General features: G+C 34.2%; 1 long non-coding RNA gene across 1 annotated transcript in view; it reads left to right on the forward strand.

Annotated features, from left to right (window-relative positions):
• LOC116422263 overlaps positions 1-15788 on the forward strand; it is a 121092-nt gene extending 105304 nt beyond the window's left edge. Inside the window, exon 3 of the long non-coding RNA XR_004232829.1 lies at positions 15407-15788. This is a non-coding gene — a long non-coding RNA (uncharacterized LOC116422263). The remainder of the gene's footprint in view (positions 1-15406) is intronic.
• The last annotated feature ends 713 nt before the right edge of the window (positions 15789-16501 follow it).

The raw sequence follows: 16501 nt of genomic DNA on the forward strand, positions 1-16501 counted from the left end.
AAAGGAGAAACAGTAAAAATATCTTTTCCAGATCATGATGTAACAAAAATTACATATAATAAGGGACCAGGAAAAGTGGACTAAAATTAATTGGAAATTAATCTAATCTTAAAGAACAAGTGTGTGAACCAACAAATCACAGAAACCATCAAGGATTTCATCTAAAAGAATGACAGTAATGAGGCAACATAACAAAATTTATGGGATGCAGCCAAAGCAGTTCTTAAAAGAAACTTTATGTCTCTAGATGCTTCCTTGAATAAAATAGAGAAAGAGAAGATCAAGGAATTAGGCATATAAATAAAAAGCTAGAACCCCTAATTAAATACCAAATTTGAAATTCTGAAAATAAAAGGAGAAATTAATGAACACTGAAAATAAGAAAACTATTGAACTAATTATCAAAACAGAATTGGTTTTATAAAAAATCAAAAACATAAACTTTTAATTAATTTGATTAGAAAAAGAAAAGAAGAAAATCACATTGCTAGAAGAATTTGAGAGTTACCTCCTTGTGTTGTTTTGTAGAGTGTTAGCAATGTGGAATCGTTTTATTTTATATACAGGTACAGAAGTTGCTTGGTATAATATGAAAAAATCAAGGGTGTACTGAAGCCAGCTCTAACTGGCTTATGAAAGTGGGTGTTGAAATTTTCAATGTGAGCATTTACTTCCTTGGAAGCCACAAATACTACAAATCAGGGCTTGGTTTATTGTTTTGTTGATTTCTAAATTTAAGAAAGTGATAGAAAGAATGTTCAAAATCCAGATTAAACTTAAAAGTGCATCTTGATTCTGGAGAACTGTGTGTTAAACATTTATTGGCATATTACTAACAGAAAGCCAGCCGTGGAGTGAGAAAGACCTGAGTTCAAGTCCTGCTATTATCACATACTGCCTTTGTGGCTCTGAGCAAAACTCTTAACTTCCAGGACTCCACAATTATGTCCTAGGATGCTAAATTGTAGAATAGTTTTTGATAACATATTTTTAGAACTCACTAAGAGTCCCCTACACCAAAGAAATCATAAGTTCCCATTCCCTTTCTCCCCCTAAATAGAATTTCAAAATAAATGAATTTGAAAACAGATATCTGTAGAAATGTTGATCTCTGCTTCAATGGAAAGAATGTGTATTGAGAATCAGGAGATCTAATTCAAATGCTTTCTCTGACATTCACTTCTTGTATGACTTACATTCACTTCTTGTATGACTTTTGAGAAAGAAATCATCACTCAGTGGGTTTCAGTTTCCTCTTTTGTAAAATGAAGGGGTTGGACTAGATCAACTCTGAAGTCTCTAGATTGACATCTATTATCTGTGGCAAGATGAAATGCCAGTTGCCCTGTGATCCACTGATTAACTGTAAACTAATCTTAAAGTTCCTGAATTTAGTTTCCCTTTGAAATAAAATCCCCAAATGATAAAACTCATGTAAGGGCCATTCCTGGAAAATGATCTAAAAATCACTCCTGTAAACAGATTTTGTGACAAAGGGATTTGCTCTTTCCTATTTCAGCCCAGCTTAACTAAAAGGTGGCAAGTAATAAAAATAGCAGCACCACAGTCATAAAATATTGGAAACCCTAAAGATCACATGGTTCAATGCTATCACTGAGAAAGTCTCTCTTTTAATTTGAAATCAAAATGAAATTAAGAATTAATTTGATTTACATCCAAAGTATCTTTCTTTGTCATCTGGATATTTGGAGGTTAGTCATAAATACAATTGTTGGGGCAATAAATTTTCAGAAATTTTTTGGTTAGTATCCAGTGTTCCCTGCCTTTTCCTACTTTCATGAAGAAAAATCTCTGTTTTTAAAGATCCTACTCCTTTTCCATGGCCTGCTTCATAATCCATTTCTTTCATGAAGCCTTCCCTAACTTCACCAGTAAAAGTGACCTCTCTTGTCTCAAACTTCTTTTCTATGCTTTACTCCACCTACCAATCATGATTACTTTATTTCTCTGTTACATTTTAAGCTATCTTATTAAAATCTGTATTCCTACTACCTAGCACAGTTAAATATAGATCTTTTTGGAGTCAAACTTGTGATTTCACTTATATGGGCAACTGTATGGAAGCTCACTCCAAGAATGAAAATTTCTTAACTGTAACTTACAATCTTGAAAGACAAGATTGTGCCCTGGGTAGATTGATAGCCACCAAATCAGGAACACTTTGGGTTTGTGTCTTCCACACATACTGTTCATGTTAATGATCTAGGGCTCTAGGAAACCTATAGTTGCAAAGAAGGTACCAACCTTTATTAGTAAATGGTATTAGTGAAATCACAAACTCAATCCTAATATTGCATCTTAGAGAGTTACCTGGGGACATTAGAACATAGAAGCTTACTTATACAGCTAGTATCTACTTAGCACTTTATGGCTCACAAAACAACTTGCATATTTTATTTCATTTGGATGTATATATTTTCCTTATCCTCATATCTGTATTGCTGAGAGAGGCAAAATGCGAGATGTCTTCATTAATGTTTGAGAGTATTAAATATTCTGATGAAATTCTTAATACATTCAAGCCTAGTTGTTCTGCTACTCAGAAACCATGTCTTATATGCAATTAGACATTTGATCTAATTTGAGAATAGCTTTGAGCCAGGAAAATTGTCTTCCAGAAAATGAGGAGGTACAAGATGGTAGTGTACCCTAAATGCGCTGGAATCTAGATAAACTCTCAACATTCCTCTCCAAACAACTTTTAAAAAAACATCTCAAATCATATTAAGATTGAGCAAGTAGAAGCTAATGACTCCATGGGACTTCAAGAAACAAACAAGGAAAGAGATTGAAGAAAATATGAAATATCTCATTGGAAAAATGACCTATCTGGAAAACAGATCAAGGAGAGATAAGTTATGAATTGTGGATTATCTTTCTGAAAGCCATGATCAAAAAAGAGCCTAGACATCATATTTCAGGACTGTAAAGGAAAACTTCAGAAGTGGGATGGGAGGGAATGGATATTTAGAAAATAGAGGACTTTTAAGTATTCCTGATGAAAAGACCAGAATTGAATAGAAAATCTGACATCCAAATAGAAAACTCAAGAGAAACACAAAAAGGTAAATATGAAAGAATAATCATAAAGGATTCAATAAAGTTAAGTTAAACTCTTTACATTCTTATATGGGAAGATGATGTAAGTTCTAAGAACTTCATCATTATTAGAGCAGTTAGGAGTCTACATGGATAGAGAGCATGTTTGTGAATCAATTATGATGAAATGATCGCCAAAATAAAATGTATATGTAAGAAAAAGAGATGTAGTAGGAGAAGTGGAAAGGGAGACATAGTTAATGGAGAAATTTTCTCACATAAAAGAGGTCTACAGAGAAGTATTTCTATTGTAAAGGAGAAAATGGGGGATGGAAGGCAGTGTTTGAACTTCATTCTCATTGGAATTGGTTCAAAGAAGATAGAACACATACATGAATATACACATATACACACAAAAATTCAGTTGAGTGTTGAAATCAAGACAGTGGTCAGAAGAAAACAGATTCTGAAAAGGCATATGATTGAAAAAAAGACAAGGATAAACAAAAAACTGTATATATGAATAGGTTGAACTAACCCAAAAAATGGAAGTGGATAGCAGAACATATTAGATACCAGATTCTAACAATATGTTGTATATAAGAGACACACTTGGAAAAAGAAAGATCCCCAGCTACAGAGTTGGAGCAGAATCTCTTATGCTTCAGCTGAAGTAAAAAAGGACAGGGGTAACAACCATTATCTCAGAAGAAGCAAAAGCAAAAATTGACCCAATTAAAAGACATAATCAGGGAAAGTACACTTTGCTAAAAAAAAAAGTACCATAGACAATAAAATTTTATAGCAAGTTTCTCTGATAAAGGCCTCAGTTCTTAAATATGTAGGGAACTAAATTAGATTTGTAAGAATACGAACCATTCCTCAATTAATAAATGATCAAGAGATATGAAAAAAATGCTCTAAATCACTTGATTCAAGAAAGGCAAATTAAAATAACTCTGAGTTGTCACCTCACATCTATCAGAAAAGACAAGAAGGGATGAAGGAAAATAAATACATTATTCTGCCTACAGTAGATTAGTGAACTGGTCTAACCCTCTTGATGAACAATTTGGAACTATTACCAAACAGTTATAAAAATGAGCATACTCTCTGATTCATTTAGATCTCTATCCCAAAGAGATGAAAGAAAAGGGAAGAGATATTTATGTTCAAAAATATTTATAGCAGCTTTTTTTTGGCAGCAAAGGATTGGAAATTGAGGGCATGGTCATCAATTGGAGAATGGCTGAACAAGCTATGGCATGTAATTTGAATAATATTATTTTATAAAATGCTACAAAAATGATAAGGGGGGTGGTTTCAGAAAAAAATATGGCAAGACCTATATGAATTGGTTCAAAGTGAAGTGAGAAAAACAAGGAAATCATTGTGCACAGTAACAATTTTGTAATGATAAAATACTTTGATTATTCTGAACAATGCAATGATCCAAGAGAATTCCAAATGACTCACAATGAAAAAAATACCATGCATTTCCAGAGAGAAAACTGATGAATTCTGAAGGAAAAATGAACCATAATTTTCTGGCTTGCTTTCTTTCTTTTTTCTCTTTGTTTTATGGCTAACATGGAAATATGTTTTGCATGACTTCGCATATAGAATTGATATATTGTTTGTCTTCTCAAGGGGAGGGGAAGGATGAGAGAAAGAAACTGGAACTCAAAATTTAAAAAGAAAAAAAATGTTAAAAAATAAAGAAAGAAAGAAATTGGGGTTGGGGAGGGATGAGGAGACCTGGAAGGCCAAAAGTGGTATATAGCTTGCAAGAATTATCTGCCTTTTAAAGCTTATTGCTACAATGACTGCTGTTTACCGTATGGTCCCTCAGCAAGAAAGCTTAAAGAAATGTGAGAGTCCAGACATGGAAATCCAATAGAACATTTATTCAGCCCCGAGGGCATCTTTTATTGCTCAGCAGTCCAACCTTCCAGAACCTTCCTCCAGAGTGACAGTGAATTATAGCTACATAGGGCTCCCTGCTCACAGATTCGTCCTCGTCATACATACTCATAAGCATTTCCACCACCTACCAAGGGGGTCGTTATTCATGACATGATATTCTCCACTGTAACATTGTAATAAAGTTGCAGCCGGTTGCTTTTTCCTCCTTAATACACTGATTCTCATCTCCTCTCCAGGGTATGTCAAGGGACTGCCTCATACGGCCATCGGTCTTAAGGCTCTCAGACTTCTAGTTAAAGAGATGCTAATAGCACAAATGAAGTCATGTAAATGTCAATGAGAGCCCTTTAAGAGACTTTGGTTGGCAATATACCTTGAAGTCCTCCTTAATAAGAAATAACATTTTAAAAGAATTTGCCCCATCAAATATGGGCTTTCTCTTACATGCCAACAAAATTGTGTTTTTAATAGCTTTTTTCTTTTTTTTCATTTCTTTTGACATTTATGCACAAAATAATGTGATAAAAAGATTGTCTGGTCATGCAACTTACTGAAAGTGACATTAAAGAATTATAAGCATTTATACTTTAAAAAAAAAAAAAAGCTTCCGTACTAAACCTTATCAGAATATGTGCTGTTCTCCTTGTTCTGGATTTTCCTGGGGGAAAAAATCCGCAGCTAAAAATAACATTATGTTCCATTTATATGAGTTTGGAAACTTGCTTCTCTAAGATAAATACCATTTTGTGCTATAAGTCTCTTGTTAGACCTGTAATCTTCTGCAAAGGGAATTTTTTGATCAAGTATTTGAAGGAAATGAAAATTATTTTCTTGATACTTTGCTGCCAAATAGAAGAATGGTTTTATTCTCTCTTGGTTTCCTCTATCTCTGTCTTACACACATACACACATAATTGTATGTATATATATATATATATATATATATATATATATATGTCTATAAGCATATCTATATTTTACATATATATGTCTACATGCATATATACACACAAATGGAAAAAGAATTTAAATTAACTTTTATTCTTGAAATAGTAGAGGCAAGAAAAGAAAGAAACAGAAGAAAAAACTAGCACAAGAAAACAGAGAAAATATTTATGACAGCGTTTATTTCCTGGAAGGTGGGATGAAGTGGGGAGAAATAGTGAAGTTCTTTTCTGTAATTAAAGAAAAAGGAAAAGAAATTTACTTAAATTATGAAGGACAGCATAGGTATAAGAAAAAAAATCCCTTTTAGGAGATGAATGGTATTCATTAACTCATTAATTCACTGTAAATTTCACAAGTAAAATCTCAATTTTTGAGGTCTTTGCAACGAGGGTCAAGGATGAAAGTGACTGGAATGAACCTTTAAAAAAGCAGATGAGATGTAGTTAGCCTAAATAAGATCTCAAGGCTCCTTTCATTCCTTTGATAGGGGGAGCATACAAATCTCTATCTGTATTATTTCATCAGTGTGGAACCTCCCTTCACCAAACAGATCACAGAATATCCATAACTTAGTAGATAAATTTTAGGGAGCCTCAGTTACATGCCCAGGATCACATGGTGGAGTAAATAACAGTGACAATCTTCAAACCCAAGTCTTTTTGGCTCCATGCCTGGTACTCAGCCAACTATACCAAATCACCTCAGGTGTAAACATACCTAACTAAAATCTATTTATATGGGAACTGAGTTAAGGAGGTTATGAACATGGACTTCAGTGATAAAGTTCTTATTGAGCTTCTTTGTAAAATCTTCATACTCCACTAAGGAAGACAACATCTGGAGAAAGCTATAAAGTGGGAAACAAAAGAAAACCAATGCCTAGGGAAGAAGAGCTTAAATCCAGATAATATAAAATCCAGAGACTGGAGGATTTCATAAAATTGTATCATAAAATTGTCTTTGCATCATGAACACATTTTTTGTTTCTTTTGGTTTGGCCAAATTGCATTTAGAATATGATTTCATTCTACTAGGAACCCCCAAAAAAGAAAGAATATGTGAGGCTTGAATTGTATTCTGACATGTAAGAAGCTGGGTTCTGGCCAACAAGAATGAAAAAAAAAGAACATTCAAATGTGATTGATTGAGCCTCTAAAAATAAATTAATAAATTAATTAATGTTAATAATCTGTATCCAGAAGAAAAAAAGTAATTCCTTTAAATCTAAATTCCAAAATAGAATAGCCACCATTCCCAGCTACTGGTTGGGGACTGGGGGGAATCTTCTGTATAACTGTATAACTAAAAATTTGCCATTATTTGAACTAATATATATTTTTAGCTCCTTACTATTGATTTCTTTGTCTTTCTGCCTCTATTTACTGTACTGAGGCTCACAAAACAGTAAAAGAGAAAAAATTCAACAATTTACACAATCTTTTCTCCTAGACCAATGATTCTTAATCTTTTTTCATATCGTGCATCCCTTTGGCAATCTGGTGAAATCTATGAACTCCTTAGAATAATGATTTAAAGTGCACAAAATAAAATATATGAGATTACAAAGGAAATCAATTATATTGACATCATTAGCAACATAAAAAAATTAATGGATTCCAATTTAAGAACTTCTACCCTAGACAGAACATTTACCATGAATTTTTCCCTAGCCTGAAGAACTGGGCTAAATAAACCAAAAGGAAATCTGAGGATCCCCTTTATGTTGTTCCCCTTGAGTCTAAAGCAAGTCTTGAGAAGTCAATTCTGCTTTCTCTGCTCTGCTTTGTTTTCATCCTGCCCCACCTCCACTCCCATAACTCTCCAAAAAAACCAAAACCCCAAGGGAAAAGAAAGCTCTTATTTAATGTCATCTTACCAAAGTTCTTATCCCCTAGTATTATGATGTCTGAACTAAAAATAGAAGGACAGAGTTCCTCTTCTTGATTCCCTCCTTTTTCCCCAGGTGAAAGGTTGTTTAATCTCTTTTCTTATCTTTGCTAGGTATGTATCTCTTTCACCACAATTCCCTCTGTTTGCTGGTGACGCTTTACTTCTTCCTTTGCATCTTTCTCTCTAGAATCTCCAAAAAGAGTTTGGATGGGAGATAGGCTACATAAAAAAATGAGTACTGAGTAATGGGTAGGGTGTGGCAGTACAATGAATAATGTGTGTCCCAGATGGCTTTTCTTAAATCTGATTATCATTAATAACAAATATTGTAACAGGAACACAAACAACAAAAAGGGATTTTCTGCTAAAATGGCATGATATTTAAAACTATTCATTTTTCCATAATATTTTTCATATCTGTATTGAAGTTATAGATTACTCAAATGAACCCACATAGCATACAGCATAAGAAATGGATTCCTAAAATCTTAGAACAATTCTGTCACATAGGTCTCATCATAATTCTGTACATGCTGGTCAAATCTTAAGAATTTTTGATTGCCCCAGAGTATGTTACAATGAAGCAAAACCTGAATAAAGAACCAAAAGATCAAGATTCTGGGGCTCACTCAATTATCATCATCATTAGTAATAATATTTATTTATGTAGTGCTTCTAAGGTTTACAAAATGCTTTTAGATACTATCTAATTTTATCTTTACATTAATCCTGGAATGTAGGTGATATTGATATACTAATTTTATGGATAAGAAAATTGAAACTGACAGTAATAAAGTGACTTGGCCAGGATCATACAACTTAGTATCTGAAGCAAGAATTGTATACCTTTTGGTCAGTCATTAAACTTATCTTTACTTCTGTTTTCCAGTCTTCAAAATGAAAAGATTGAACAACAATTACACATGACATCAGAAGTCCATGATTATTGGCAATGAGATAGCCAAGTGCTGAGTTCCAGTTTGTATTTTGTTGATTAACTATGGGACCTTGGGAAAACTACTTAGCTGGTTTGTGTGTTAAATTTTTATGTCTTATAAAGGAAGATGCTTACCCCATGTGTTTCATAAGAACATATTAAAAGTAAATGAAAGTTGCTTCCTAGCTCTGCCCTCTTACTGCCTGTGAAAACAAGAACAGTTCACTTACCCTTTTGTAGCTTTGGTTTCAATAAAATCTCAATTTCAGTTAAAATGAGGGGTATAGACCAGATATTCTCTAAAGCCCCCTAGAGCTCTATGTTCTGTGATTCTATAATAACTATTTTGTAAGAGCTCAAGAAGTTTCTTTTTCAAGACACCCTATAAATGCAAAGTAACATGCCTTTCTAGAGATGGAAAATGAAGCAGATTTCTTCTTGTTCCTGGTTCTATGATTCTGAGTGTTCCTCACTCTCTAAGTGCTTAACAAATATCGTGTTCTGACATTTAAGCTGATTGTCAGAGAGCTTGGGTAATTTTCTATTTATATATTTGTATACAGCATATTTATAGAGATTAGTTATTATCATTAGCTTTGAGAAAACATAATTCTGAGAACTAAATTGTACTCATCTCTTTAAAATGTGCTCATCATCTTCCATTTCTCTCTTTAATATATATTTTAAATATAATTATGACATCTACCCAATTTTTATCCCAATGTCATATTTCATTTCTTTATTGCACATCTTCATCATTTTGTAGGCATGACTGTCATGATGCAAGTTATCATTCACCATTGAGGGATAAGCAGGAATATACTAAAGCAATAGTAAATTAATTATAGCAAAAAGGAGTATAGTCATTGATGTCATAGACCAATAAGGATCTTAAGTATCTAATGAAGGTAATGTGATATATTTAAATTAATCATTTCATTCATCTTTGGGGAATAGAAAAGGAAAACTAGATCCATGCACATATATACACATTCAGTTTGAGAATTTGTTAAATGACTACTCTGGTCAAGGCACTGTACTAAGAACTGCGATTACAAAAGTAAAGAAGAGAAACTTTCCTTTATGCAGAAATTCAGTTCTCTTTGGGGCTGGTTTCTAGGCATATCCAGAACCAGAACTAGAAATTTTGTACCTCAGGAAAGCAGGACAAAACATGCCCTGAATTTGGGGTTGGGAGATCACAGAACATAGAAAAACCAATGCTGAGGTGGCCAACTATGAGGGAAGAGAAGCAGGATGGAGAATGATTTAACTAGCAGAAAAATACAACTGCCTGATAGGTGCTTACTTGAAGGAATTATTCCTGTGTAGCTAGGTGCTTTGCTTAGTTCTTTCTATGTTGTTGAAGAACTGGGAGGCAGCATGGTACAGTAAGGAGTCAGAAGACCTAGGTTCAAATTCTACCTCGGATTCTTATGATTCTATGACTCAAGAAACTATTATCACTTTAAATTTCAGTTCCCCAGGCAAAACCAGCTCCCCTATCACTGTTGTATACCTGCTAAAAAATTGATACATCATACAAAAAAACTTTCCAAAAGTCAAACATCTAAGAAAATCAAAGCATTTTTATTAGTTTCTTTGGTATAGTAGCAAAGATATTTTTAGTGAGAAGAAAAATATATGTATATGTATACATATACATAAATAAATAATTATCTTAAATATATGATATAACTTTTATACCTTCCAGTATTTGACAAAATCAATTGATGCTTATAAGGCTTATTGTAATGGAAAGAATTTTGAGGGTCCAATATATTTAGATTTTAGAATTTTAAAGGATAACATACATTTTACAAATTATCAAAGTTGTACTGAACGAATTTTAAGTAAAAAAAATAACAAAAGTGATGAGTAATTATTGATAATCCACCTGTTTACAGGGATTTATTCTCCTTATGGGTATGCAAAAATTTCATTACCTTCTTATGTTCCATCATGTTTCTAAGAAAATATATGCTTTGGGACACTTTAGTAAATTTATTGGGGTATATGAGTGGTTTGAAAAGAACAAGTGACAAGATTTGTACATATATAGATCTGTGTATTATGGAAGAGGGGTTTTACTCATTCTAAATGCAGGCTTAGATTAATATGGTCTGTATTTTCTCATGGAGTATGAGAAGAGCGGGTTCATCAAGGAGACAAGTGGCTGCATCATTAATCTATGATCTCTTAGTTCTAAGAACAGATAACTGATTTTTTTCCTTTTAGTTTCAAGGGCACAGATATGTTCCTAATGCATTGCCTTAATGTTTGGTCTTAACATAGTCCCAAACAAAAACATAAAAACAAATATGTGAACCAAGTGGAAGTTTCTCCCAAAGGGCTCAATTTATAACTTTCCTCATCTCCTCTTTGACTCCCATAGGAAAATAGGAACTCTGGGCTGAGAGGGTCGCTAAAAAGAAGAATGGAAGTACAGTTCCTAAGGCTCACAGCAAGACAGGGGCTAAGCCCATGGAGAATAGGACCCGATGCAATGGGATGAGAATGAGACAAACTCTTCTCAATTATTTCAATCTTGGCATCCTTGGGAAACTCTCTATTTTCCCAGTCACCGCTCCACGGATGGGCTTTCAGCTGTTGGCAGTTCTCCAATTTAGCACTCTATTTCACACAACAGCTCTAATTTTCAAATATTGACTTGAGAACTTAGCCTCCCTGGTGCCAGCTCAATTCCTAAACATTATCGTATTTAAAGCTTTGATTATTATGATTTGCTATGGGGAGGTTCTAGCAATCAGAGGAAATTCATCCTCATGTACTCTTTTCTTCTATATAGTTCATAGAAGATACCACATATGTGTAAGACTTTATGGAGAAGTGTCTGCATTTGGAAGTAATTTGGAACTGACTTGTAGATTTTGACTGAAACTGTACTAACACGACCCAAATTACAGAGCAAGGATGATGAATGTTTTGCAACTGGACATATTTTAAATAATTCGTTCATTCTGTACATTTTGAGATATGCAAAGTTCTTTTAGTATTTCTGAGACTGTGGCTTTTTCACATGACTGACATCAGAATGCATATTCTGCATTTGATCAGTGCTCCTGATTGAGGTGTAATACATGGTGGAAAGAATGCTAGATGGCTTTAATATTTATGAATTCATAATTGTTTCTTGGGAAAAGGAATATGATATCAACGTATTTCTTAAATGCAAAAAGGTTGATTGCTAATCACTGTCAGTCACAGTGCTTTTTGATAAAGAGCTCAGGAAAAGGGAGTGTCTTGTTTTGTTTTTAGATATTACCTAGCATAGCTCACACTGGAAATGAGTGTCAGTCCTTATACACAAGATCTAAAATAAATGAAGGGAGTCTAATGAGAACCAGGCAATGTTCCGAAAACATGTTACTTGCTTGTTTTTATTTGTTCCATTTTGATTTGTATATCCTATGAATCAGGGTAACTTTAAAAAAAACCATAAACTAGCTATATCTAGATGAGTTAACAGTTCAATCATACTATTTGATAATAATTTAAGGATTAAAAAGGGAAAAAAAGGATATGGGTCATTATAAAAAACATTATGCTCAAAAGTTCATTCTTCTATAGACTCTTCTATGTGATTTTGGTCTGTAAAACAGCTTTGAAGATCCTGATAAGATCCTAGGCAGAAATCATGGTGCAAGTCTCAGGGAAACGATTCAATAGAATGATCCTGGAGAATCAGAAAAATTCAATTAATCAATATTCATTATACGCGTACTATGTGCCATATCTTAGCACTGGAGATAAAAAAAAAAGAAAGAAAACTTTATTCCTGCCTTCAAGGAGTAATGAGGGAGTAATGAGGGAGACAACATGAAAGCAAATATATGGAAAGCAAGTTATATATAAGATAAATAAAAAACAAGGAAATAAAAAGGTTTCCAGTTTTTTAAAAGGGGGGATTTTAGTTGGGAATTTTGGGAAGCCAGGGTCATATAGGTTGAGAGGGGATGGAGCATTCCAAACAACTAGAGAAAATGCCCAGAGCCAAGAGGTCAGTATTTTTAGGAAATGGCAGGATCAAGAGAAAATGATTTATGTTTTTGTTTTTTAAGATGAAGGGGCAGCTAGGTGGTGCAATGGATAGTTCACCATCAGCTCATCATTGAAGTCAGGAAGACCTGAGTTCAAATCTGGACTCAGACACTTAACACTTCCTAACCCTGGACAAGTCATTTTACCCCAATTGCCTCAGGAAAAAAAAAAAAAAGATGAAGGAGACCTGGGCAGTTTATAGACAACAGGGAGAAGCCAGTAGATAAGGAAAGAATGAGAATGAGAGAGTGAAGGAATGATGGAAAGATAGTACCATTTCCCCCTAGTAATTAAATCTCTGTAGATAAGTGGGAGGGAGGGAAGAGTGTCATTATCTGGGTGACTACTACTGACTTATGGCAGTGACTGTTGTTTCTTTGATTCTGCACATGTAAAATTGGCAATGGGTTATGGTTGAGGCGGCAAAGTTTTCAAATGTAGTGACTGGGAAAAGTTTTCCCGATTCAGTGTCATGGCAACAACCAAGCAATTTATTATTTAGTTTGTGCACCTTTCATTTGTCATACACAGGTAATTCCTTCTTTCGCCCTTGTTTAGCCAGCATATAACTGATTCCCTCTTTCCTCTTAAGCTATTCCCTCCAACCTTTCACTCATTTTTATGACTTAATTCTGAACTCCCTCCAAGTTGTCTTCATATTTCTTCTCACTTAAAAGCCCCAAACTGATATAAACAATGAACAGTAAAGAATCACAGTCCCTTGATCACTTTTTGATAGAAATATTGTTAATATTAAACTTTTATTAAGCCCTCTCCATTTGTTTGACATGGAAAATGACCTTCAGAAAATATAGTTCTTGCTCTCAGGGAGTTTACATTCTACTAGGCAAAAGATGAATGATCCAAGTGTATTGTGGATGTCAATTCCATCCCCAAGCATCAGTCCCCCTCAATCTCTATGCCATTTCCCTACTCCCTGTTTTTGATTATAGATATGTTTTGGAAAGGGAGGAGGGTAATGGAAAACAATCACGATTATCAGGTGAAAGGCACAAAGGAGGCAAAGAGAGGACAAGAAGGAGGATTATTGAAGAAGGAAAAATAGCCGAGCAAGTTGTTTTTTTTCTCCCAAAGAGCTTATTTTTAAAAGAAGAGAAAGAACAGTTATAGATAAACACAGTTCCTTCCTTCTGAAAACTGAAGCCACTCCATATAATGCCTAATGTTCAGGCATATGCAAATCAATGTCTATAGTAAAATCTTCATTTGGTAACAGTTCTCTCAATCTATTTTGATTTTCCTTATCTCTCTGTATTGACTAGTAACTTCATCCCAGCTATTCTTTATTAATGATTACTCTACACTAGAACTCACATGTAACCATAGGGTCACAGAATTTATATCTCATATAACTTTAGAGACCATGTAATATATTCCATTATTTTACATGGACATTCCCTTATTTTATAAACATGGAAACTCATTTATAAAATAATATAACTCTCCCTTCTTATTGCATAAATTAGGTGCCAGGGGTCCTCAAACTTTACAAATAGGAGGCCAGTTCACTGTCCCTCAGACTATTGGAGGGCCGGACTATAGTAAAAACAAAAACTTTGTTTTGTGGGCCTTTAAATAAAGAAACTTCATAGCCCTGAGTGAGGGGGATAATCGCCCTCAGCTGCCACACCTGGCCCAAGGGCTGTAGTTTGAGGACCCCTGAAGGGAATACTGAAATGGACCCAGAGATGTGGAGTGACTTTCACAATGTCACACAGGGGATTTGAAACCAGGTCTTTGGCCAAATGCAGTGTTCTTTCCACTATACCACACTCTCTTAAGAATTTTATCGATCATCTCTCCAAATTTCCTATCTTATATACTGATTACTAATTCTATCTCCCTAAAGGTAGCATGGTGCATAGAGTCTCAGTCCTGACATCAGGAAGAACTAAATTCAAATCCAGCCCCAGACAGTTACTAACTGTGTGACCCTGGGCAAGTCACTAACCCTGTTTGCTGCAGTTTCCTTGATTGTAAAATGTGGATTTTAATAGTATATAGCTCAGGTTTTTGTGAGGATCACATGAGATACCATTTATAAAATTCTTAGCACAGTGTATTATAATTGTACTGTCAGAGTAGGTATTGTATAAATGCTTCTTCTTTCCTTCTTTCTTGGTTTGCAATGCTTTTCTTCCTTTCAGTGGTTCTCAAACTTTTGTTTTCAGTATCTTTATCCTATTAAAAATTATTGAGGATCTCTCCAAAGCGTTTTTGTTTATCTGGATTATATTTATAGACATTTACCATATTGGAAATAAAAACTACCTTTGAATTTGTAGACCCTCTAAAAGGGTTTCAGAGATCCCCAGGATTCTCTAGACCATACTGTAAGAACCACTGCAATAGATTGTTGGCATGGGTAGGGAGGTAGCAGGAGAAGCTTGGTCATTAACCCCTATCCAGCTGATACTAACTTCCTAAATGGGACACCTGGCAAAGCAGTAAACTGATGAATAAACCAATATGGAATGCAAGTTCTTGAGGATGAAAAGCCAGAGAATTTTGATATGCAAAGGAAAGAAAGAAACCTAAATTTTTTTTTCTTTTTTATTTCAGTTTTCATTATGATACGGCTGTCAAGTTAAATTGGAACAGATACGGAAGATGGGGACTTGACCTGTGATTTCATTGATAGAGAGAATTCTCCCTATCAATTCAGGTTAGCATGCCCACATTCAACATGAAGTCTAAAAAGAGTTAGCTAAGGCACAGGGAACTTTGGTGACTTACCCAGTATGTGTAACAGGCAGGACTCGAATCCAAATCTTCTTGTTCTTGTGATCAGTTCTCTATTTTCTGTAGCTCACAATTATATATACATGATAATAATCCTTTCAGCACCAGCAAGTTCCACTTTCTAAGCCACCATGTATTCCACATTTACAGAAACATATCTGGATCCTTTAAGGTCATCAATATCTCCTCCAATATCAATCAATCAGCAAACATTTATTGGGTACTAACTATGTGTTAGGCACATATATACACACATGTATATGTATGTGCACATATATAAGCACATATATATGCGTGTATAAGTATATGGGTGTATATTTGTATATATATTGTGTATAGTCATTTAACCCAAATTGCCTCAAAAAAAATTAAAATGTGTATGTGTGTGTACAAAGCAAGTTACACACATTAAAAGAGGAAAGGCACTGAAATTAAGAAGAATGGGGGATGGCTTCTTCTAGAAGATGGAATTTTAGTGGGGATTTAAAGGAAATTAGATAAATCAGTAGTTGAAGGAAATCTGGGAAAGTATTTAAACATAGGGGACAGCCAGTGAGGATGCCCAGAGCTGAGAAATGGAGCATCTAGTTTGTAGAATAGCCAGTGTCACTGGATTGAAGAGTACATATTGGAGAGTAAAATATAAGACTGGAAAAGTCTTGATCACAGCAAATAATTTAGAATGCTTCCTGGAAAATTAATTCAGATTATTTTGGAAATGAATAATTGTGGTATTTAGATTGATATGTAATTGGAACAGTTTATAAATATATATAGTAAATAGAGAGGTAATGGGAAAAGCCATGATGATAAATAGCAACTTATCCATTGAAAAGGAATTTAAAGAGGCACACAAAGAGATCACTGCTATATCATATCTTAATATCTTTACTTAAAATCCTGGAAGGTGATAAA

This window comes from Sarcophilus harrisii, chromosome 3, assembly GCF_902635505.1.
Source record: "Sarcophilus harrisii chromosome 3, mSarHar1.11, whole genome shotgun sequence".
Taxonomy (NCBI): domain Eukaryota; kingdom Metazoa; phylum Chordata; class Mammalia; order Dasyuromorphia; family Dasyuridae; genus Sarcophilus; species Sarcophilus harrisii.